The 26073-nt window shown below is 33.0% G+C and overlaps 2 long non-coding RNA genes across 2 annotated transcripts; one reads left to right on the forward strand and one right to left on the reverse strand.

Moving 5' to 3' along the window:
- The first annotated feature begins 800 nt into the window (after positions 1–800).
- Positions 801–1231, forward strand: LOC119067606. Its single transcript, XR_005085971.1, has 2 exons — positions 801–938; positions 1024–1231. It is a non-coding gene; the product is annotated as an uncharacterized LOC119067606 (long non-coding RNA).
- Positions 1232–7601: 6370 nt separating this feature from the next.
- On the reverse strand, positions 7602–25955 carry LOC119067167. The gene is made up of 2 exons (XR_005085880.1): positions 25504–25955; positions 7602–8070 (listed from the first exon to the last, which is right to left on the reverse strand). It is a non-coding gene; the product is annotated as an uncharacterized LOC119067167 (long non-coding RNA).
- Between the last annotated feature and the right edge of the window lie 118 nt (positions 25956–26073).

The raw sequence follows: 26073 nt of genomic DNA on the forward strand, positions 1-26073 counted from the left end.
TATTTATTTTGTTGTTGTAAATCCTTTTCGTTGGTTTTAATCGTCGATTATTATTATTATTATTTGGTAAATAAATTTTCATTTAATTGGGAAACTTTTTTTTTAAATAAAATACAAAGGAAAATTTAAAGAAAATTTACAAATTGAAAAATACAAAAATAAAAAAACTTTCAACAGAATTTCAAGATAATAATATCACAGGTTGTTTGTTCGGTGAATAAATTAACACTGACTGACTAACTACTTTGCAACCAATAGCTTTCAAATCGAAGTACCATAATAAACTTGTGTCTATCTACTATGTGGCCGTTGGTATATAATAATACGGTGTGTAAAACCGCTGAAAAATATGATGATGTTGAGCGGTGTGTGTGCCCCGAAACCGATTACACTGATGTTAGATTTTACTACAATATAAATGTAGTAGATACGATTGTAGGTATTTTACTACATAACATTTTTTTTATATATATTTTTTCAGAGTTAAATCATTTATAAAATGTGAAACAACAAAAAAAAAGTTATCTCTCTGTAGGTTTTTTTCTTCTTCTTTTCTTTTTTCTATTTTGAATGTATATGCCTAAGACTTCAACTCTATGATACCACTTCCAACACTGACTGTATAAATATATAATATTGGACACACTATTCTAAATGAAAAATCAAAATGCACTTGTTATTTTTCTTATGTAAAGGTATGCCTTCCCATAGATAATCGTTCGAAAGAATAGAAGAGAGAAGTTGAAGAAAAAAAAAACCGTATTAATAATAGTAAAATGTCGTGTCTATAACTTGGATGTATGTGCTACCGTATGTGATTCGAAAAATTTTTGTCGTTTACTCAGCACCGATCACAAACTATTTCACGATTGTAAGATGAGGTTTTGGCACGCGAAATTTGGCATTTGCAATGGGTTTTCTTTCGTACTTTTCTAAATGTATGTTACATGTACATAAACAGCGAAATACTGCTATCTTATATTTGAGACTATTCGGATTCACAACAAAAAAAAATATTTATAGGTTTCGAATGTGAACTAGAAGAAGACCAAGACGAAGCAGAAGTAGAAGAAGAAGAGTGCAGTTATAATTTATTTAGTTTTATGTTTTTAGATGCAATTGAATAAACAGAAAATCAATGCAATATAGCGAAAAATTAATAGAGCCAACATGGTATATTTTCGGATAGCGAAATTCGGCTGTAGCATAGTTAATGCACCAATAAACAAATGAAACGTATCGAAATGGGTCAAGAAAAATATTTAAAAGGATTTTTTTTGAACAATTCTAATATAAAATTCGTTTCAATGACCTACAATCCCACTAAATGAAGGTCTCAGCTTAAAGGTTTATAAAGGCTTTGGTTTTGTTGGTTGCACCATACTGGGTGTGTCTTTCCTTGAAAAATTTAGATTGAGAAATCGTATTGAGAGGGTTTGAAGATATCTTATCAATCAACAAGACAAACAGAAAGCTTGAGTAAATGTTTCTAAATTGAAGTGAAAGTGGAAGCTTTATAAAGTTAAACAAATCATCTATGATTGCCATTAAATGTCATTATCTATAAATATCTTCACCCCGAGAGGTGACGCACTTTTCTATGTTCAAGTCAATAATGATTTCGTTCAACAAGTGTGTCAAACATTCCAATTCCCGATCAGATTTGTAATTTTGAAATATCCTTTCCAATACCCAGCAGGATTCCTTTCGTGTTCAAATAAGTTTAACCAAGCGAATTCTATTGCCCTGGTAAAATATTACGTCAGCACAAGGGATGACGCACTGCTCCATTTAGTACCATACGATATGTCCATTTCGTTCATGCCAAGAATTGCACCACCCTTGCGTCATAAACGGATGCCAATGTTTTTCACTAGTTTCACATTTTAACTTTGTTGCAACCCTGAACTCTGGACATAGTTGATGTGTATTGAAATGAACTTATTTAGTACATTCGTTTGCATTTATTTACCCAGACTCAACTAGTTTTTCCCGTCAGAACATTAATAGATATAACTCCGATGTATTTAAATTAAAAATTTATTTTGAAAGATTTGTCCTCAATTACATAAAATACACGAACGCTGACGACTGTCCTTTTTCATATACAGCGGACGTTCTAATTAAAATGTTTTTTTTTTGTTCAAATTTTAATTCAGAAGAGTTGATTAACACATTAACATTACTCACCACACCACCAAATAAATAAATTGCACCTTTTCCTATGTCAACCCAAATATTTGGTTGCATTGGATTTAGAATTTGATGGACATTGCCAAAAAATCTATTTGAAAATGTATTGCAATAAATCACTTTTTATATAATTAAAATAAGATTCATTTCGGTTTTTGTGAGTACACTGCTGCTGATGATGATACGCTGATGTGTGTTTTGAGATTATGTTGGGGAAAAATTGATTAGCAACCGATTTCGACCAGACTTTCTTTTTCACTCTTTCACTTGATTTCAAACCAATTTTCGATAAATCCATCAGTGTCGTTTAGATAGAAGAATTTATTGGTCGAATACAAAAATCCATCTTCACATGGGTAGACATAGAATTTTCCTAGCGAGTCTGTCGCATTGGTAACGTCCTCATTTTCACTCAGGCTTCATGAGGTAGTTTTGATGTATTTGATGGCTTCAACGGTGTACACACTGAGCAACTCGAATGTATTAACACAAATACTATGAATTTTTGTACATAATGTAGCCTGCATTTAGGCGAGTTATCAATTACGCGCCTAACGTTACTTAGAGAATATTTGCATATTTTGAGGCGTGGTTTAAATCTCGCGTTAGGTCGGTGGTTAAGACTGAAATATTGTTATTGGACGTAAACAGGTTGTGTGCGAGGTCTTAAAACAAACAAATAAATTGAGGTTTGTTAAGGTAATTGAAGCAATAGTAGATTTCAACATATAGTTTAATCTAATCTACTACTTCTACTACCGTAGCAAACACTCGATAATAACTTAAGAGCAATGTACCATTTGCAAATTTGTAGCCTACATTTAGACGGGAAAATATTCGTTTTTTTGATGATTTATCTGAATCAAAATGTTTTGTAAAACACGCAAAATTGTGTTACTTTTCAAGGAAAAATTGTTTTATAACTTATTACACTTGGACAAACCTTCGCAGATTGTGTAAATTTATGTACAGGTTTCTTAAAGTAGGTTAAGTTATGACTCAGAAACCATTTTTTTAAAAACGAATATTCTTCCGCCTAAATGTAGGCTACAAATTTGCAAAGGGTCCATTGACCTTAAACAGCAGAATTAACTTGTGCAGCAATTTGACTTGGAGGCTTATTGACATTTTTCGAGAAAAAATATCCTTGCAGCCAACTAAATTGTATCTAATTTTATTTCTATGCTTTTCGAACGACAACTTCAGCGTAATTGTTTCTTCGTTCAATGTCATTTTATATTTCACATAAAATTATAATAAAAATTTATTATTCGTTTTTATTTGCTTTAGCGAAACAAGTCGGATTGATATAGGTGTATAATATGCAACATTATTATATTATAATGCAACCACACTAAATTATGAAGCAATAAATTGATTGCATTTATTAAAATTTATTTTATAAAATCAGATAATAAAAAAATTGGAATTGATTTCAGAGTGGAGGTTTGTTGGTTGACATTGTTACTCACTTTTTCTACGCGTTTTAGCCTAATACTACGACCGACACAGAAAAAGTGGAAACGCCATTGGAATTTCGTGAATATTCGTCGACATTATTTACTGTTACTAATCGTTTGACGTTCAATTGAGTAGAATGTTTTCAATGTCGAACGGCTCTTACATAACAGCAATTAGTATTTAATGGACTAGCATCAAAATGAATATTTATCTATGCAGCGAACAAGTTCTGTAAAAGCTTACTTTATACACCTGTATTTGAAAGTATCGAGATATGCTCAGGAATGCACACAAACGAACAAGACAATCTGGTTTGCAACAGAATCTGTGCTTAATTACTATGAGTCATTCAAATTTCACCTACGCAATTATAGGAATTCGAATAAGTTGACACTAGCTATCCGAGAGTATGTATGTGATATCATCTTAGTTCAATCTTTTTCCGATCAATGTTTGCAAAAGACACATCCATATGAATATCCCAGCTGACTGTGCATGAATGAGACTGAGATACCACCAGCTGTGTTCACTACTCCAATATAGAGCGAGCACAGGGTGTATCCCGGTATCAAAAATGCATTTAATTTCCAAAAAAATAACTGATTTACGAAATTGAAAGGACGAATCTCAATTAATCGAATTAATCGAAGATTTTTACAAAGAGTCTTAAGCAGTTACAATTCAAATTAAGGTTTCGCCTCCTTAGAAGAACAGTGTATGAAAATCCGTCCGTGAACTTTGCAGTGTAAACCAAATATTTTTTGCAAAGAAAAACTAAATTCACATCCTCATAAATAAAAGACAAATTTAAAACCCACAAGGGAGTATCACTAAGTGAGAAATTAAGCTAAGTCAATAACTTGTAAGCTCACAAGCTCAGTTATGTCGCATATACTATTCATGTGACATATATGTTCATTGTTTCTACGTTGACCCCCCTTTTCATGTGTTCAATAACCAGTGCTTATGACTTGAATAAAAGCAACCTGAAGAAGCTTTATACTTTTAGTACAAATGATTTGCGTCCATGCTAACTTCGAATATTTTTGTATGTGAAAAACTGATGTTCGAACTGAATGGGACTGTTTGTTTGATTTCGATGAAATATAATTTAATTAACAGAAAAAGACCACACAATTAACATAACTTTATTTAATTTACCACACATATTAATCGTTCACACATATTTTAAAGAAAAATTAATTGGAATGCCTGTAGATGCCACACAAAATTTTATTGTTCACACAAAGCGAAGTTTTCAATTCAATTTCGAAAAAAATATCATTTTCTGTTATCAGTTTCTGATAATGAATGGCAACAATTAATCTTTTCCTCCTGAAATTGCAGACAATGGATCTTCTTTTTAGTACACTACACATCCAATAATACACTTGCCAATCGAATATTCTGACTAACTACAAACCCTTTGATTTCGAATGAATAACGTCCGTTTTTTTCTGACATCCCCTATTGTTGATGGTAGTGGACGAGTATCACCTCACATAGTCAAAACTTTTGGACGGTCCAGTCGTCGCCCGAGAGACATCAAAACTTTTTGTTGCAAACGTCAAAATGTCTTATCAAAAAAACATGCATAATGGTAAACATGTAGAGCCTACTTTGCTTTGATATATTTCTAAAAGTTTTCATGGTCTGCTCTCATGGAACTTCGAAAGGTAATTATTTTCATAGCCACATATTCCACAAGATTTGCAGCTTTTGTTTCTCAGATTTTGATGAGTATCCAAATTTCGAAACCGTCTCATTTTCTCATTATTTTTATTCTTACATAGAAGTTATAACTTCATTTAACACATTTCTTTTGAGAACTCCACTTGGTCATTCATTACTATATCTGCGTTAGCAGGTTTATCTTTATAGAACTCAGTTGGTTTTCAAACCACATGTATTAAGAAGAAAACCTTGTTGTTTGATTGTAATACATTTGAAATTTGTATCAACGCAAAACTGTTTTACCAAGACAAGGCATCTCTCTAGCAACCGCATAGCGGTTGTCGTCGAGAGCTATCTTGGCCAAGACCGTTTTTAGATTGATATAAGTATGTGGCATGTACTTTGTGAGTGGACCCGCACCGCATAAACAGTTAGGATACTGATGCAGTTCACAATTATTCACCAGTCACACATTTTCCCCACTCCCTTTTTCTTTCTCAATAAACATTTGCCGGGACAATTTAAAGAAAAGAATGATTTTCGTGCAGTTAATTCGGCTGTAATTTTTGTTAACTTTGTGAACCATTATATCACGTGTGTGCAGTTTACAATCGACAAAGCCGCTGGCTCATATATTTCATACAAAATATCACGAAGCTCGGAGCTACCTTGCTATTTTTATTATTAAAACGTTTTTAAACGTAAAATTGGCTTTGCTTTGTGGTTAATTTCGTTTTGGTGATCGAAGCAAAACGACTGTTGCTGACTCAAGGAATACTTCGGCAAAATGTAGCAGATAATCAAAATTCTATTGTTTAATTAATGTGGATGAACCTGGAGTCCAGCCTGCTTTTTTGAGTTCATTAAATTTTTTCTTGAATCCATTTACTTGTGGATATTTGTCGAAAATTATCAATTACCAGAACTACAAACTCTCAGTACTGTAAATCTCTTTTCTGTATCACGCTATTAAAACGTACAAATTTCAATTTCCCATGTTGATTCAAGGGGTCTGTTATACGAAACGTTCAGCTTTTTTCGTTCTTAATTGAAAAGGTTAACGTTTTACAATATCGTTGCAGGTTTGATTCTTCCTGCCATTTTTTAGACCCGTACAAAGTACTGGGGTCTTATAAGTTTACGTATACGTTTGTAACACGTCGAATTGGAATCCCTGAGTAAGGGAAAACCTATTGTGGTTGTCTAAAGATGCCAAATCAGCGAAAAAAGAAATGTCTGTCTGTCTGTGGGTTCTCTAACTTAAGTAAAACGCATCCGATTTTGAACATTCTTTTTTTCCATGTTTGGTAATGTCAAAAGATAGGCTAACTTCGAAGATCAGTGATTTTGGATCGGCCCCTCCCGAGCTGGGGCCCAATAAGTGCTTTACGGTTTTTCGAAGATATCTCCGGACATTTAAACGCTATACTCGTTGATGATACAACAAATGAAAGATATTTACAATACTGATCGACGAAAAAAAAAGTTTATGGAAATCGGATCACCGACTCGTGAGTTAGACCCCTTGGTGTGAACTAGGTACAGGGCGCCATGCAGTTTTTGCTTGTAGGGCGCCTAAACTTGAACATATTTCGTCTGCTTTTACTTTTACTTTATTAGATAGTGAAATTAGGTTCACCGTAGCGTGAGCTAGGTCTCTTGGAGTGAGCTCTTATCCGGCTACTCGGCCGAGGAGTATTTTGTTAATATATCGAGTAAATGTTGACCGAATTTCATGAATTTTTTTTGTTTGAAAGTTATTAACGAATGTAAAGCGTCAAAACTATCTCCTATCAAAATGGCTGCCATATTGTATTTTAGTAAAAGTGATATAAAGTAGGAAAAATTGTACTTAGAGACTTTCTATTAACATAGAAGTAATTGGTTATGTTTGTGAGGTTACTCAGGCATTCCATATATGGACATCTATGTATAACTATATACAGCTATATTGAGCTATATACAGGCATATAGAGCTATATAATAGCATATTCATCTGTGAAATATTTATTTATAGTAAAATATAGGTAAATATAGCGGTATATAACTCTTTAAATAGGAATTTATGAAATTTGACTTCGTACGGGGCTGTCGATATTGTCTCCGGCAATTTATTTCTATATGATAACAAGGCAAAGAGTGGATAATGTAAGTGATTTTAAAGGGCGAATAGCTTTTCAGTAGAGAAGAGTATGATGTAAGAGAAATAAAGAGTTTCACTTTAAAGGCTTTTGATACAAATAGGTGTTTCGTACGGGTCGGCGTTAGCTTTGTTTTTCTTTCTTTTTCGTTTTAATTAGAAACCATTTTCTACACGTATAACAAAAACACCTCGAGACCATTACTCGAACTGTTTTATAAAATCAACTAACAACTGACTCACTTATTTACTTTGCATTTGTTTTCTTTAATATTATGAATACCAGCAAAGAATTAAAAAACAAAAAAATAATATGGAAACTTACTTCATAGCGCAAGCAGAGTATATATAAAAAATAGTATGGCATATGGATATAACTTTTTTTTTATATATATGCATAATGGATAGTATCGATTGACTCACCGATTACGTTTCAAGTTCAAGTTTTTCCATAGTGCGCAGGCTTCTCCATTCAATATGGTGTAGAGGAATTATGTTGTGACACATAAGAATGTTTTTTTTCCTTCCTTTCTTTTATATTCCAATGTTGTAACATAAATGAACGTCATCCAATGATTTTCTTTTATGAGTTCACACCACGTCTGAAAAATATATAAAAGAGCAAACATTTACATTTGTTGAATCAAATTTTTTGTTTTGTTTTGTTTTTAGTTCTGCTAATCGAATTTTTTTTTTGCTATTCGATTCACAAAATGACAATCAAATTTCAATTTTGGTGTCCACTGTTATATGAATCGGAGTTAAAAAAAAAAAGAAACGGGTTCATTTCAGTCATTTCTTAATGCGTTGTCATTAGGATCCCTAATTTATATGATGTTTGGGTGGGTTCTATATGGGTGTTTGATTTAATTAATTTCGAATGGCAGTGAATAACCGTAATCATTCTCTCGCTCTGGCTTGACAACACCCACTACGACGTTAATATGCCATACCCTGGTCTTATAATTCTCCAAGATAAGCAAATTTCGACAATATTTAGTAAGTAGAAAGAAGTTTAGAAATCTTGTTTCACTCGGTAAATTGAATTTTAAATAAATAAAAAAAAATCTTCGATCGGTAGGTTCGATTTATTACGGACTGAATGTGTGGCGAAGTCTTATTTATATCTCGAGAATGTGTCCCTGAATGGATATTTTCTTCTTCTTCGTTTTTTTTATTTATATAATAAACAACAACGGTGTGTGTTATGTAATTTACCAAGAATTTGCAAAATAATATTCCCCGAGCATTTGTATCGTCTACATGAAATATTGTAGACAACATTGGAATGTTTCTTTTTATTATTTATTTCATAGAAGACAATAACATCGTGTCGTAAGAAGATGTAGTTTCTGGGTTCATTCTATCTCTTCCCCCCTCCCCCTCATCACATCAGTGTCAAAAACAAATTTTTTCGATATTTCTAGTGTGTATAAATATCCATTTAACGTTCACGTGTACTCAACAGATATCTGCCCCGAAAACTGATTTAAAATGGAAGAGAAAATATTATCAATTTTAAATGTCTAGGTACATTGATTATGTAACCGATTCCAGTGAATGGTTTGACAATGGTAATTCAATACGAAGGATGGAAAGACATTACATTTTTTGCATTGATTTTATTTTTTATTTTATTTTTTTATTTGTAGTTACACACTGCGATATCGTTCACGTTCAAATATGTATTCGAAAAAAAAAAACTGGTTATAAGATTCAAGCGGGAGGTTCTAGCTCGTTGTTAAGCACAAAAAAAATAACTCGTTTTGTCTATAATACTTTTTTATAATTCGATGGAAAAACAGAGAGTATAATTATTATGTAACATGGAATATTCTACTCATACCACTCACTTAGTACGAATTTTATTTACTTCATTTCATATGCAAAAAAAAAAATAATCAAATTATCTTGATTAAAATGATGATGATTCTATTGTTTTGTGCGAGAAGCTGTATCCGTTACAGCGTATACCGATACATTTTATATAGAATTATATCATGATATTCCATTTATAATTTCAGTGAATTATGAATTATAATAATTATGAAATTGCACACACATCCATACTGAAGAAATATACAAAAAAAAAAAACGATCGGTAATTAGTGAAGCCGACTTTTTCGTTTTTAATTATCGTAAAAGCCATCAAGTATATCGATGATGTAAACGGAATGTGTTGGAAAATAGTCAAAAAATAGCAGTTCTAATTATACGTTCGGGCTCAATCATTTTTCTCCATTAATGAATCTTCACGAGAGATTCGGCAAACAAAAATGTTTCATCTAAAAATTATTTCTTTCGGCTGTAAGTCGAGTATGACAACCCACCCGAGAAAAAAACTTTGCTGTATAAAATATATGGAACTCGCCATTACATTTACCAGCCTTTACACGTTGTGCACGTTATCATTGATTCCACTAATTTGATTCAGCCAGTGAATCCTCGAATCCCGTGTAAAAATAAAAGTCTCAAAGGTTCGAAAAGAGACGTCTCACGTCTCACAATACAAAGGATTTGAGACCGTGAGACTCCTCCTTTCGAACCTTTGAGACTTTTATTTTTACTCGGGATTCGGTACTTGATCTAGGGATCAATCGTTCTTGGCCTTTTTCAATAGTTTTCAATGTTGTCGTTCGCAGTGTTTGTATTGCGGAACTTGAACTAGTGTCATGAGACAACTAACTACATTTTACTTAAAACTGCAGACGCATTAGCCAGTTCTATTCTATTCTGTTATTGATTTCTCCTAAATCCAATTAAAAGAAAGTTTTTATAGAAATTCAACTTTAACTAAAATTTGTGAAACGCAAATTAAGGTTGTATGGATTCTTCAGTGCCACTTACCAAGCCAAATTACATCAACGTTAACAATAGACTGTTGCTTGTGTAAAGGCACATCGAACGTTCAAGTTTTCTGTTAACAGGCTTCTCCCATGTCCAAAGTGCGAGAGAATCGCCTCAAATGTCTGACTTTACAATACTTTTCGTTGGAAAACAATTAGGTCTGCAGAAAAAAAAGCTCTTTTAAGTGAAAAATTTCTAAAAGTTCTTTTGTTATATTGCGAAGAAACAGTGGTAGGTACATTGCCGTGCTGAGGCAATCTTTAGTAAGTCTTCTAGCAATATTCACATTTTGTAAAAGTGAATATAATCGCGGGAATTTCTGACTGAGTTTGATTGAAATTCGTGAATTTTCTTTTTTACATTTGTCCGAATTTTATCAGATTAAAGACTCGTCTTAATTTCGGACAATACAAAAATTTGTGTATATTGCATTGAAAGACAAGTCTTTTGAAAATATATAATGTAAAGCACAAGCTACATACAACTTAAGGTCCATTATGGTCACGTATTAACACTTTCCGATTTAAAACGTTCGGATGATAAGAAGTTGTGCCGATCTGATCACAAATTAGTACTTACATTCTCCATTTAGTGAATCTCACTTCCGTATGTATTCGCACTAATCTTCAATTAAATCCAATTTACTACCTATCGTTAAGAACAGCAGTTCGTTATGTAAGAAAAACACGCGTCACTTAACAAGTCAACCAAACAGCAAACATGACAACTCTAAATTTAGAAATGAAACTAAAATTTTTAGTTTTTTTAGGCAGTGTGTTCAAGCGAGCATGTAAAAAAAAATTGAAACAAAACTTTGTGGAGAAAAAAAAAATTACTTGAACAACAAAACATTAGGATGATGATTTTTTTTGCTCTCAACATCTTAACATCATAAATATACACGTGTATAGCTAAGCAAAATATAATTTTGCTGTGCTAAAGACACGGTATATAGCATTAATCAACAAAATACAAATTACATTCTATTTCTCAACAACTTAAAGTTTGCAGGTTTTTTTTTTACACGAGATCGTTGGAACATTATTTCAAAAAAATTATAATAATACTATCGCAGTCATCATCACCTAATAATAAGTATCTATTTCCACTATAGAGACGTACATACGATTATAATACATGTATAGAAAATTCTAAAGTCACACAGAGTCAGTTCAGCACAGCAGAACAGCAACAACAACAAAATAAAAATATAATTTCAATAAATAGTATTAAGCACAAAAATAGTTAACGTCAACCTATAAAATGGCTCTATCAAGTTCAAGGTAAACACATAAATCTATTTCATTAGATGAAAAAGAGTGAATACAATCTCAATGAATTACATAGGATGTGTATACGTGTACAACTGAAGCACACGATTACATGGCGCTTTTTTCGAGATTCAATAGGTTGGTTGTTGTTTTTTTTTTGTATTGCTAATATAAGCAAAATTCATACAATAGATGCTGTCAGTTATAACTTTAACTAAGAATTGTAGGCAGAACTGGCAGATACTTTAATTAGGTAAAAAAAAAGATATTATGTCACTTGGACCAAAATGGTGTGTTTTTGACCCAAGTGGTGAATACCTCCGATGATGTAGCACATATTCAACACCGTGGTCAAAAATTACACCTTTTTGCTCAGAGTAAAATATAGTATTTTATATTCAGTCTTGGCTAAAAAATCACATTCCGAACAAATGTTGACACAACTGGGACGAAAAAGAGGGAAGAAAGAGTGGAAAAAATTGTCTGTCTTCACGAAATTGGTTTTATGTGAGAAGCTTTTACACAGTAAATGATTGAGCTATGCTGTGTGTCATCTATGAATAGCACGTCCATGTATTTTGACGAGTACAAAAACTTTTGGCTAAAATCAACTAGTTAATCAGTTAACATGTTTTCACTTTTCTTGCCTTGCGATGAAATAAAATTTTTGTTTTCAAGTTTTCAAGACTCGGTTGTTGGGTATACACAACTAACAACGAAAAAGTTACGTCTATCAAGCGAAGCAGTGATCAAACACACACGATATTGTTTCCTTAATTTTACAAATGAATTTGCTGCGAGGGGTACACATAACTTTACTAATATTCATCAGTATTACTGATTCTGTTATCATTTGTCATTTTACCATTTTTACTCAGATTTTAATAAAATTTACAGCAATTCGTTCATTTACCCGTATTTCCTTGGCATTCATCTGATTCTGTGACAGCATGTATATACCCGAGTCCGACTGGCTGAAAGTGCCGAAAAAGTACTTGAACAAGAAAAGGTTCCGACTCAGTCAGGTAAAATTCATCAAACAACTCGTATGCCAACTATCCTCGGCTTCGTTTCGGATAAACTATTTATGGAAATTGTGTGTTGGCCACAATTTGAAACGGTAAAATGTTTTAGCTAAATTCATGCATAAACATTTCGAAGCCATTCTCAGTCTTGTTCATCAAATAATCTATTTTGGTTCTATTTCGTATGACAACATTATTAGTTTCCACCGAAACTCTCTTTCCGCCTCTTTAAACATTGCTGTTTAAATATATTTTCTGCACAAAATCTATTTCCATCAACTTCATTAAAACAAAAATTAATTTTCAATCGAATTATTAAGTATTTATCAGCTTATTAATATAGGAAAAAGTTATTTTTAAAATGCGATAATCGAACCACACAGTTACAATAGAAAATTGCAAATTGAATTCGAAAACTACATATATTTCAAGGTTCTTCATATGGCTGGAATTTAATTTTTTTTTTGTTATTCTCGTCGGGCTGTATTATTGCAACGAGATGTTTAATTGGAAATTATACAAAATAATTGTGAAATGTAACGCACTGGTGATGTATCGAGAGTAATGATTGTGATAGAAAACACTTTTCGAAAGAGAAACATAGTTGAGCAACGCCCCAAAATAAAGTGTGAAAAACTGAAAATTATAACTGCGTGATTCAATATCAGGATATCTTAGGCATACACAACATTTGCATAGATTCAGGGCTATTTTGATATTCTCCATCCTGCTACTTTATATATTCTTTCATAGGTAAGTACCATTGAGGGACGCAGATTGTTGATCTGTGCGAACGGAAAAGTATTCTTTTCCTTTACAGTCCACTACGTTAGCGGGAATACGTGTTCACCTCCCTCCCTTGCAGATAAAATCTATTTTACTAGCGAGTTCGGAAAATGTACCACCACGGTCAGGGCGAGTTATATTGGGAAAAGTTTCGAGAAAGAACTTATAAACACCGCCCTGAATCTAAACAGTGACTTACGACGTCTTTGGGGCGTCTGCGTCATATAACAAATGACTACTGAATTTACTGCGTAGCGTCTAGCATCAACAAATCAGATTCTGTTTCAGTATGATATATTTACCTGATACAAATTCACAAAGGTAGACTGGTAGAGGCATAAACTTTGCCATTCAATTGGAATTTTTAGCGTTCATAAATGTCGTCCTATTTGCAGATGAGAAAGGCTTCATGAAAAAGAGTGATATGCGTTCTATAACGTCTAGGAAAAGTCGAAAAGTGCAGATGAAGGAATAGCAGGGGTTAAGAAATCAGCAAACAGTGAAAGCAAGTTTTGTGAACGATCCCAAAATAAAAGTGAAAACTTTTCATTGACATTCGTTTTTGGGATGATATCTAATGTATACGCTTTACTGTAAACATGCCGTTTAATTGGCACTCTTAAAATAATCAGAAAAAAAAATATTTCCATATTATAACGATAAGCATGCACACCAAACCACACATAAATATATATATATGTACGAGCCATTCTATATAAACAACTTGTTATTGATTATTTTTTTTTGTTTTTTGTTATATTCCACTCGATATGCAATTAAGCGTTACACCTACGAGTTACTTTTATCAATTAAATAATTCAGAATTTTCCAATTCAATTTCCATTTTTGAACAATTCCGATAAAGAATTATATCGATTTTCACATTGTCAGCATAATAGTGATCGATAATACATTTTCAGGTTGTAAATCCTGTAAAACTGACTCATGAGAAAACACTTTAACCGTTTTTATCATTCGCGAGAATTAATTGTCGTTTTTGTTTTTCAAATGAAATAGTTTTTACTTTGAGTTGCGCAATTTCCTGCATCATCGGAGTATAGATGAAAATTAATGACGACGTAGTTTCATGAAACCAGCAACACAAAATCGATGTATTTTCCCACAAAATCGAAAGGAAAAAAAAAACTCTTACTTCCGGCACACAGATTTTTCTCTTCTCAAAATAATTAATCGACGATTTTCAATATGTATAAAGTAAAACAAATTTTCTTAAACCATTTACTTACCGTAGAATGTTATAACCGAGAAAAAAAATTGTTTCTGTTCATCAACACAATTTTCATATATTAGGCATTTTCCAGAATTTTCTAATCTCACTTTTTTAATAACAAAAAGAAAAAAAAAATTCCTCTTTTCACATACAAAATAATTTTTCTGCCACGACGCAATTTTCTGAATTATTGTTGGTGAAGTAATAAACAACGTTGTTTGGAAAACTATTGTTACGCAATGTTCAACAAAAAAATTTTTCCTACTATTATAGGAAGAGAACATTTTTACAGTTGTGCAATGATTCGGCGGATACTTTATGACTGTCACTGACGACCAAGAACTTCAACTGTAATGGCCGACCTCTCTTTGCTTATTTCCAATTTGCGTTGTGTTTTTACTTGAAAAAGCTTTATAAAAAAAATAATATTTTATGTGATGTAGGTACGTTATGTTATATATGGATATAATGTAATCTCTAATAAGTTGTATATATACACTTGCACATACTGTGTGTGTTTTTTTTTGCGCGATAGAGTTAGATAGATGTGCTAGAAAACGTTATTATTGAAAATGTTGAAATGTATACACACATCCATGGAATTTAATTGCGATGAAGAATCAATGTGCTGCTCTATTTTTGTGTGAATTTATATTGAAAAACGAGAAGAAGAAAATAAAAAAATCGAACAATTTTCACTTGAGTTTCCAATGCAGTTGTTTACAAGAAAAATACATTCGATCGAATTTTTATCCAGCGAATAAATAAAAATCAAAACAACATTCCGAAGCTATGGCGAAACGAAAAATTTTCACTCTTTTACACCCGAGAGATATAACATTCACTGGTTGTGTCTATATTATTCACATAATATATTTGTTTAGCACATCTCTTTTGCCTTTTTCCGTCCAATGTAAACTTGAACTTCTAAACGAATAAAAAAGTTGTTGCAATGCAGAGACTGCGCAATGGTGAATTGACAGCGACCTTGACAGTGAACTTGAATTTTCTTATATACCGAAATGTAATTTGTATATAAAACGCTCTGAAATGGTACCGAATTATAGAAATTTTGTTTCTCTTCGAGTTAGGTTTTCCCCGTACGTACACTCGGCCTGTTACTAGTGTAGGAAAGTCTTTCCAAAAGGCATGTATGTATACAAATTTAATATATATTTAAAACGAACCATTTGTAGCGTTTAAACACATCCATTTTCCCTTCTCTTCCCATTCCTCGATTTGTTTTTTTTTTTTTTTTACTTTTAACTAAAAATTCTCTTACATCATCTGGTTGGAAGATATTTCAAATTAATTTTAATTGTCATTTTCCCAACACGCGACGGATATATACAATGAAAACTATAAGCGTTCGATTAATGAATCGCTGAATTTCGAGTTTTAGTGATGAATGGGAGGGTGTTTTTTTATTATATTCCGTCTTCGTACAATCTAGAATGTTCATTTTTCCAACATCACAAGACGTGTGTATTATATAAAAACAAAATGTATGTGTAACACAAAATAGAGGTGTTTAAACAAAGAATTGCGTCATCAGATTCTCTCTGCTGGGGCTCCATACGAAATGTATGTATAGTTCCTATAACACACAGGCGTGGTTGCATTCATTCATTTTTCATTTTTCAAATTGATTGAATAGCATGATTATTATTCGTACATTAATATTAGCCGTATGCTATGTAAATAGATTTTTGTCTAAAAAAAAAAATATGCTTGGGTCGATCGCTCTGTTTCAGTTTTAGAAACATTCTTTTTTTTTTGCTTGTTCATTTAAAGGCTTGTTGATTAATGTGCCGACTAAAAATTTTCTGAAACAAACGTTGTGGAGCAAAGTATTAAAGTCATTGAATTCATTTATCTAGCCATTCTGTCTAATATTTAAAAACGTAGCTCATTATTAATTACACTATTTTTGCTGAACGCTGTTGCATGGGAAGATCAACATTTGGTTATGACTGCTCAATGAAATTTTTCAGCTACAACGCTTTTACATTTAACAGAATTGTGGTGTAGTTGCATTGCGATCGTTGAATCATACATTACGCAAAACGGAAACAGAACATTCATTTCAACTGTAAAGTGTAATGTGTAGAATGGGATGGGTATGCAATTATTCGTTATATTCATTTTGAATGCATTTTTTTTGGATTGAAAAACGGAAAGCTGTTAACCCATGTATGCAGATAAATAATCCAAAAACATACGCACAAGCTTTGTTCACTGTGTATACATATCTTCCTACGCTTTTCACAAAATTTCAATCCCTATCCTTGATTTTACGTCCTTTGAAAGCAAACAATCAAACAAAACAAATTTTTTTCGTCCTCCTACAGCAATACACATGCTCTATATGAGTCAATTAAATTGAATTTTGAAATGCTTTCCAGCTAGCTGTGTATAATGCAACGGAATATAGAAATAAAAAAAACCCAACTTCTATTTTAGAGCGACTGCATAAAAATATTAAAGTGGGCGTCAAAAGCTCTTTTCACTGTAATATGCGCTTCAAAGTCATTTATTTAGTTTGGAAATTCTATATTTTCATAACGGTCTCATTCATACAACATCTCTCTATTCTGTACATTTTAATATGTTCAATTCAAATGCCGAGTTCAGGGTGAGTTCTCTTGCTCCTATGATATTTAAACATACCAAGCCTAGGAATGAGGTTGGATATTTTCCATTCACTCTGCATTAAACATAGCACCACCGAAATACTCACATAGAATTTATGAAGGTGTGTGCCAGCAAGAGGGGGGTGTAGCATGGGTTCCACATAAAACAAGTATGTACAAGCATATACGTACATTCAGCGCACAGTACATAGATAAAAAGACTATAGGATGAAATGTTGGCACATAAACCGAAATCGATTCGTCCGGGCTGACGCAGACTCTTGAATGCGGGGCAAGGTCAGGGTTAAATAAATATGAGAAAGGGATAAAGCGTACAAAACTTGTCGTTATATTTATATTCCAATGTGTCATATGGTATCCTTAAAAAAAACACACACACACACACACACACATAGCCCACCGAAATAAATGAATTGTATAAAATTCCAATTTGTGATTCCGTTTCTAATCGCTAAGGACTATTCGTACGGTTTAGTCCACGTATTTATAACCATTGTCACATTTAATACGATAATGTAATTTGGTCGAAGTTATTGATTCGGTCATATTGTTTCACTACATTTTTTATTTATTGTTTTAATTGCGCAACATTTTTGGTATCCGAAATATTTTGTCCACCGAAACGATGTTGTATAACCCGTTGGTTTTCCCTTCGGATTCAACTAATAAAAAAGAAACTTGGTCGTGACAGCATCATATTATAAGAAAATTATTCATAGACTTGAGCTAAAACTTTGCATAAGTTTAGGTTAAGGCCAGCAGCAGGATGGGTTACCACTACAGGATAACACATATGATACATTTGAAATTAAATTTTTCTTTGCACACTTTCCAGATATTATCATTAGTTTAGGTATATTTAGATATTCAATGCGATTAATGCGACATTACTTTGTAAAATTGTTAGATTGAGTTTTGAAAAGTTGTGTAACATTGATATTTCGTAGTATTTCAAAAATTTAAAATTTACTGTAAATGGAATGCAGAATTGTGGATTTCAGTAAGTAAATTTCCACACAAAATTTCCAGATTAAAAAGTAGTATAAAACTCTAAATTGTGGAGATCCCTCAGAAAAGCTGTTGCCCGAGGCTTTATTCTTTTGACAAAGAACCTAATAATAAAAACGCTGAAGTGGATTGATTAGATTGACGTAACTCGGACGGCTCCTTTCAATATTATCGTTAAATTGACAAATTCTCTCACTCGCTCTCTTGTCTGTGTTGCATCACACACAAAAGTACGATGAAAATAGCATTATCTAAGGCTATAACTTGTTAACCAAAATCCGCTTAGCTGAAAAATTTAATTGAATTAAACTGAGTTACAATTTGAAACGATAGAGTGTCGTTTTATCGGCGTGGTGTACCTGCGTCAAATAAGAACACACTCGACGCGAGTTCACCTTCTTTTTAATCAAAAATAGTTTAAATATTGTACAGTCGAGTAGCACAAACTTTAGATTAGATTAGATTAGATTAGATTAGATGGGAGGGTGTAAGCCCAGCACCTAAGCCTCAGATGGGCCTGTTGTGCTATTGTACAAGTCTCTTGATCATATGGACTGTGATTTTACATCATATCTCTCCCGACTTAGATTGTTCACAAATCGACCGTGTGTTAACGTCCCATACGTTGTGAATTCTCCAAGCCGTGGGTGGTATGCGAATACCACAACCATCACTAATTGACCTGTACATTTTCCCAAAGATGGCGCTATCAACATTGTCATGTTGTAGCTCTTTCTACTATTGACATTATGTCGATATGGTTTCTTTTATGGAGAAAGCGAATGTTGGGTTTTTTGATATTTCCGACTTTGTTACGGTTACGGCTATTAGTTTTAGGTAATAGCAAGTGTCTAATCACCATAGGCCATGAGTTGCCTCTTCGTATAAATCGCCATGCCACCATGTGACTGAACTCGTTCTGGCGTTGCAGGTTGTAGCGTCTGAATGATTCGTATTTCGTCATATCCCTTGACATCCATACAACGTATCAATCAATAGATCTGTTAAACCTCGCGGTCATTTTGGAGTACAAGATAGTTTCTGTATCTTGGGATTGTACCACAGCAAATTTGTAAAAATTTGCTATGTGGTTTTGGGGTGTCAAATGAGAACCCGAAGCGTTTGTACCTTACCTGCACTAAAATTGACTGCCAGATGCCATACGGCAATGTGTCATTTTCGTACATTAATCGAGCACGTAATTTAGCATTAGCTTCTGGTAGAGTCGATTGTTAATCCGTAAACCGACGCCACGAAGCACATGTTAAATAACAAAGGAAATAACACAATTGTTGATATCGCACAATGAGGCGAGAACGACTTTATTGATCAAAGAGAAAATGACCTACGAGAACAACACTTTGACTTCGTTAATAAAACCTTTAAAATAATTTCACCATTTAAACATTACAGCAAAATAAAAACACCAAAGCCGTAAAAGTTGGCACAGAAATTAGACAAAATCGAAAATGAATTCACACACAGCCACACAAAAGAAACACTTTTAGAGAGCAACGCATAAACACGTCCGTTCTCTGTGACTGCCGTTGTCCACAAACTTTTAAAATTAATCAAATTTTAGTCACATTTGAAGTTCATGAATTTTCACATAGCACTGCTTCTAGCACGACCATACGTATGAGTGTGTTTTTATTCACACTAAGAAATCATGACTCCTATCTTTACGAGAAAACAAGACATGCTGGAATACGCTCACATTGGTTGTTCGCATTGATTGCATAAGCCTCTGAATATTTCTTCTGTTCATGGTAGAAGCAGAGCTGTGATTTTCATCATAAGTCACAAAAATCTACGTAATGTGAGTCTCACAAAAGTATCTAAAAAAGAGGAAAAATTGAGATGAAAAGTCACGTAAAATCTCATTTCATGCTTCGGGGCCGAGAATGGGGGGGGTAATTTTGGATTTATTCTCGGATTTTCATATTCTTTTTATGAAAAATTACATAAGTAAGTACCTGTTTCGGACGATGGATTTAAGACACTTTCGGATCTAAGCTGTTAGCGAGGTATCAGAGAAAGAAGAAGAAAAGCCATAACAGCTTGGATACTAAAGTGGGATTTTTTACGTGGGCAAAACAGTCAGAGTTGCCAGAGTCGAAAAAATCACATCAAAGTTTAAAAGGTATTTATTCGACGAATCGTTCGGTTTCTTTCTATCTTTTAAATTCTACATTTTGCATCCGTGTAAGGCAAAACGTATCTAACACCCAAATTGTTGAGTTCTTCAGAAAATTCGCCACAGCAACTCATCGAATTATCTCTATTTTTATTCGAGTAAAGTGGCTAATTACAATTAAAATTGAAGAGAAAAAAAAAAACATAAACAAAATGCGGATACGCGCGAATTATTTTTTTTCCATTGCGAACTCGTTAATTATGTGTGTATCTATATATAAATAAAGGTAGATCCACTCATATACACACATTCAATGTATAATGTATTGACAGATGAATAAGAGTGCCACACACTCTAAGCAACTTTTATACACCTTATCTTACACATATGGAACCAAAAAGAGTCAGACACTGAACCATATGTCGGACCTCTTATTTCGATGAGTCGACTTGAACTTTTTTTTTTTCGTTCGTATTTTGCTAACCTTGAAAGCAAAAGTTCATTTGTACTGTTTTTTTTTCCTTTGCGAAAAATATGTGTGTTGTGTTATAGATTGAGATATTGAGGTAAACGTAATTTCATTTTGTGTATGACGAATGAATACTTATATTATATATATAATACACAGTGTAGGTTCCGGAGAATACAAGCGAAGAGAGAGCAAAAAAAAAAAACAGAACAATACAAATATAGTTAGTGTTACATAATATAAATTAAAAATTGTTTAACATCTCGACCGGAAGGGTACAAGTGCCGATGACAAAAGACCCGGTGAGAAAATTTTGTGAGAAAATTTTGTAAGAAAATCTTATTATTGGTCTGATATTACGAATAAGCTTTTGGTATTTAACTTGCTTTACGTGCTGGTCTGGCAAAAATCTTTGGGTGTTAAAATTCAATTATTGGAATTATAAATCCGAACTCAACAAGAATTTATTAGATTTTGAGAATAAATTCCACTGGATACGCGCCGTGAACTGTCTATTTTGTTGTCGATTGTTAAATAAAGAACATTTCTATGTACAATCCATCTATATATACATTAAAGGTAATTTCAAATTTCCACTCGGCTCGCACAAAAGTCTATAGAACCCGTAGTTGTTTGCTGAGGACTATGTATTTTTTATGATGATACTGCATGAGTATTTACTACGTTGGCTGAAAATATTTTTTGTACAAAAAAAAGCACACAATCAGTCAAAAATTAGATAGGACCTGCTGTAATACATTGGAATCGGTTTGATGATGAGAATTTAATTGAATTTTAATTTGAATAGTAGGAGGTATAAGCGGATTTTGTTAGACATGTTGGTGCGAATACATAAATTATTTGAATTTTGTTGTTGAGATTCAAGAGTATACATTGTGCTGATTTGTACATAAGTGGATATAGAAACATTTAACGATGTTAGATGCTGCTATACCCACCTCACGATCAGGAGAAGAAGAAGAAGAAGAAGAAAAAAACTTGCAGACAACTTCTGAAAGTTAAATTACTTCGTTTATTAAATATAATTATCTGTGTTCCCAGACCCCAGAGAACAGCCAGTACAATCCAATCTTCAATTTCATGTAATTATGTTGGAAAATTACCGCAATATCAAGTTTCTACGCCACCGACGACACAGCAAGGATTCGTTTAAGTCTTTTTCCTTCTTTAAATAAAGTAAAGAGATAAAATTGAAGGGTGAACGGAAGGAGTACTTGATAACTTATTGCATGAATCGTTCTTTGTAAATGTTGAACAACAGTCGTGCCAGTTATTTAAGATACAATTTTGTTGTTTTTTTTTCCTCTTTTTTATCAGATTTATTAGCTGAAGAGTTTTATTAAGCGGACGTAGATTGCTTTTCTTTCCGTAAGTTCTTTTTCATTTTCACAAGCAACCCTAATAATAAACAACCAATTTCGTTAAGCAGCTTTGCTAATGTGGCTGTAAATAATTTCAAATTTATGTCAGCACGTAGAGAATTTCGGTTAGTTGTTTTGTGATCCTGCCCTTGCTCTTAATGTTTGATATATCTTTATCGATCAGTGATCAATAGAGCTGGATATAGATCAAGCCGAAGCGCTACGATTTTCTATTCCAATTTCTGATTTGAATGACAGTTATGGAATAATAACCCGCAACAGAGCTAGTATACTCTTCGGCAGCACACGCCCCTTAAGTGTCCGAAGCTATGATTAAACGGTTCAAATACTTCTAAATGTAAATTGAGCAGAACAGAAATTATGCCTTTCTCACTCGAAATGAAAACACATATTGGATTTGAATGATGACGTGGTATCCCATGTTGTGATGTTAAATTCTTTCGTGAAATACAATATGTGGGTGGGACTTTCAAGAAGACGTAGCTCCTAGCAACTTGACAGAACCTAAAGTCGTATTTCCTTCATAATAAGGGGCCGTCCATAAAGGACGTCCGCGATTTTTCTGGAATTTTAGACCCCCCCCCCTCCCCCTTGTCCGCACTTTTACACTACACAAATGTATGGCGGTCACACTTTGGCGAACCCCCCCTCACCCCTATAGTGCGGACGTCCTAATAATTCTCGAACGAAGAGCGTTCGGCATTTAGTCTCACAATAAAGACATTGCGGAATTGTGCCGGAGACCTCAGCTTTCCGTAAATTTTCATTGGTACGCCACTAGTGACGAGATCGTCGTAGATCTAGTGATAGAACAACTAATTCAAACTGGCATCTTTGGATATACATTAAAAAAAGTAGAAACGTGTATCGAGTAACATAACCTTTGGAATTAAACCCACGTAAAAAAGATGAAACGGTCGTTTTCAATTTGTTACAGAAATTGATTTCTTCAAAAAAGTAAATCAACGGAATGAATACTTTATTACATTCGATTTGAAAAAAAAATGTGGGTCTTCCACAGGTGCAAGGACGGAAGAATAAAATGAGAAAAAGAGCCAATACGTCGATACTCGATACGTTGGGAATTTAATATTTAAAGTAAAGAAGAAATACGAAATATGCGATCCAGTTGATTTTCGTTTTCAACAATGTACAGTAAAGAATTTAATATCAAACGACAATACCCGCTTTCAAAGAGCCTCATTCGAATCAAAAAATCAAAATTTTATTTCCTCAACGGTAAATTTGAGTTTTATTCATCGATAAAGTTGTGTAATAGAATGTCTAGGTGCTTGCTGAAGAGTTTTTCACACAAAAAAAAATAGAATTCACATATATGCGTCGAAAACTGTACTTTTCATTTTTCAAGCACTACTTTCGACGCCCTCAGCATGTTAAATTTATTACATAGCTCGGGATGCAAATGAAAAGTCTCGTTTTCGTGCGTTTATAGACCTCGACTACGCCTCGGATCAACAAAATGCACACAAAAACTCTACTTTTCATCTTTTTATCCCTACTCATGTAAAATACTATTGTGCCTCTTGTTCCTCTAATATGATTTATTTTGTGGTCGAAATCGTCATTTCGAATAAACAACTTTTCCAATTATTCGTTTTGTATAGAATCTACACAACGCATTGAATAGGCAACAAACGAATTTACCTGTGTACTCATTTTAATATGAAAATATTTTACACGTTGATGGTAACAATGGGTTGAAAACAGGAAGCAAGTCTAACATTTTAAATACCAATTTCATTACATTTATAACTTTTTTCTGTATTTATATTCTGTTCAAATAGATAGTGGGTTGTGTAGAAGGTAATAAATGCTGAACGCGAAGAATTCAATTACACGGTGAAATCAGCAAATAAAAGGTCTGCGTATCTACGTTAGCACAATAACTTGAGTAAATCGTAACCGATGTCAAAAAGGACTGTTAACGACATGCTCGAATATGGGTAGGATCGGCCAAGCCAAGTGATTCTAGATTTATGACCGGAAAAGGGTATTTTCACAAATTTTTTCTATGTGTGCCGAACAGAACCGGCTTAAAGATAGCGGTAAAATGAAATTTTAATGTAAATTTTGGTCATTTCGAATCCGTTTTATCAATAAAAAGATCTGATATGGAGACAAAATTCCCATTTTTACCACCATTTTTTCCGACTATCGTCGTTTTTTTAGGACACAAGTGAAAAACGTCAGCGATGAAATAAAAATTTCAATTTGTAGCTCTCGCTTCGCTTTGACACATTTCACTTTTGTTTGAAATTTTCAATATTTTCCGCTTTCGAAACATGTTATCGAGGTCGGGATCATAAGCAATGCGTATCGGAATTTGTTACGAAATTTACCGATGAATTTATCTAATTTACTGACAAAATTACCAAAAGGTAAGTTCGGTAAGATATGTTTTCCGGAATTCTAACCCTAAATTAAGGTATAAGTGTGTTTGCAGCCGCAGTAAGAGGCCGAATTACGACATATTACCTGCAGCCGTTAGTTGATTTTTGGCTAAAGTCTGTCGCCGGTATTTTTCAAATACATTCAGCCAAAGATGCCCAATTGTAAAAAAGAAAAATCTTTTCTGTGAGTATTAAGAATTAATGGCATCTATACCATTTCTAAAATGTAATTTAAATGAAAAAAATGTTAATTGAACTCTGTAGAATATCAAAGTTTGCATGGAAAATATAATTATCGATCTTATTGTACATTTTGCTCAAACATTGTATATTATGTACAAAAACATATGAATAGAATGCCAACATCTCAATTGACTATATGTAATAGGTCTATAAGTATATTATATTTATACAGACAACACGAGATGTATATATTTGGTTATGGAGTTTATACACTTCAATAAAATTGCGCTTGTTCACCATATAGATAGAATAGATATATTATATGATATTATACACAAGTCATCGCAATATGGTTGCCCATGATCTTGACCTTGGAAAAATCAGAAACTCTGACATTATGTAATTCATAAACAATAATAATAATAAAAATTTTCTTAAATCGTTTCCTCTTCAGTTTTAGTCAATCATTTTATCACATATTTCTGGACGAACTCTCTTTTAGCGAACGGAATAATTTTGTTTTGTTTCTTCCAGCAAATATAATTACATGTTTTCCAAATAGTATTACGCATTTAGAAATTAATATTGAAATGGTTTAATAAAAACTTACCGCACAAAATCATTGCTCGCAGCATCCAACGATTCGAGTCAACAACAAACGTCTTTTGAACATTTTAAAATTGAACACCAAAATTTATTTCTTCTCTGAATTAAAAAATATTAGTCAAACAGCCAATAAACAAAAACAATTCAAAAAAAAATTAGTCTAATCACAATCGGGACAAGGGAATAAACGTCTTTGCTGTTGAAAATTTTGAAACGATGTGAGGAAACAAATATGCGACATTGAATTTTCCAACGTCATTTGGAACTTTGCTGGGAAATTTTTGCGCCTGCGCGAAAACTTAGACTGGTTTAGGTAAATGCCATGAAAATAATTGACTCTATGTACCTTGGTTCTTTATCATGGGTGTATTTGTAATTCTTTTTTTCTCGGTTCCCGAGCGAAAAAAACAGCAGCGACGAAAAATTTTATTTAAAAAAAAATACGAAGACATTGTTGTAAAACTGAACTGGTATTACAATTGCAAAGCAATTGCCATAACTAAGAGTTCTCACTGATACTTCTTTATCAAGTTTATACGTATGAAGCAATGTAAATTGTTGGCAAACTTGCAAA

The sequence above is a fragment of the Bradysia coprophila genome (genome assembly GCF_014529535.1).
Source record: "Bradysia coprophila strain Holo2 chromosome X unlocalized genomic scaffold, BU_Bcop_v1 contig_12, whole genome shotgun sequence".
Lineage (NCBI taxonomy): Eukaryota > Metazoa > Arthropoda > Insecta > Diptera > Sciaridae > Bradysia > Bradysia coprophila.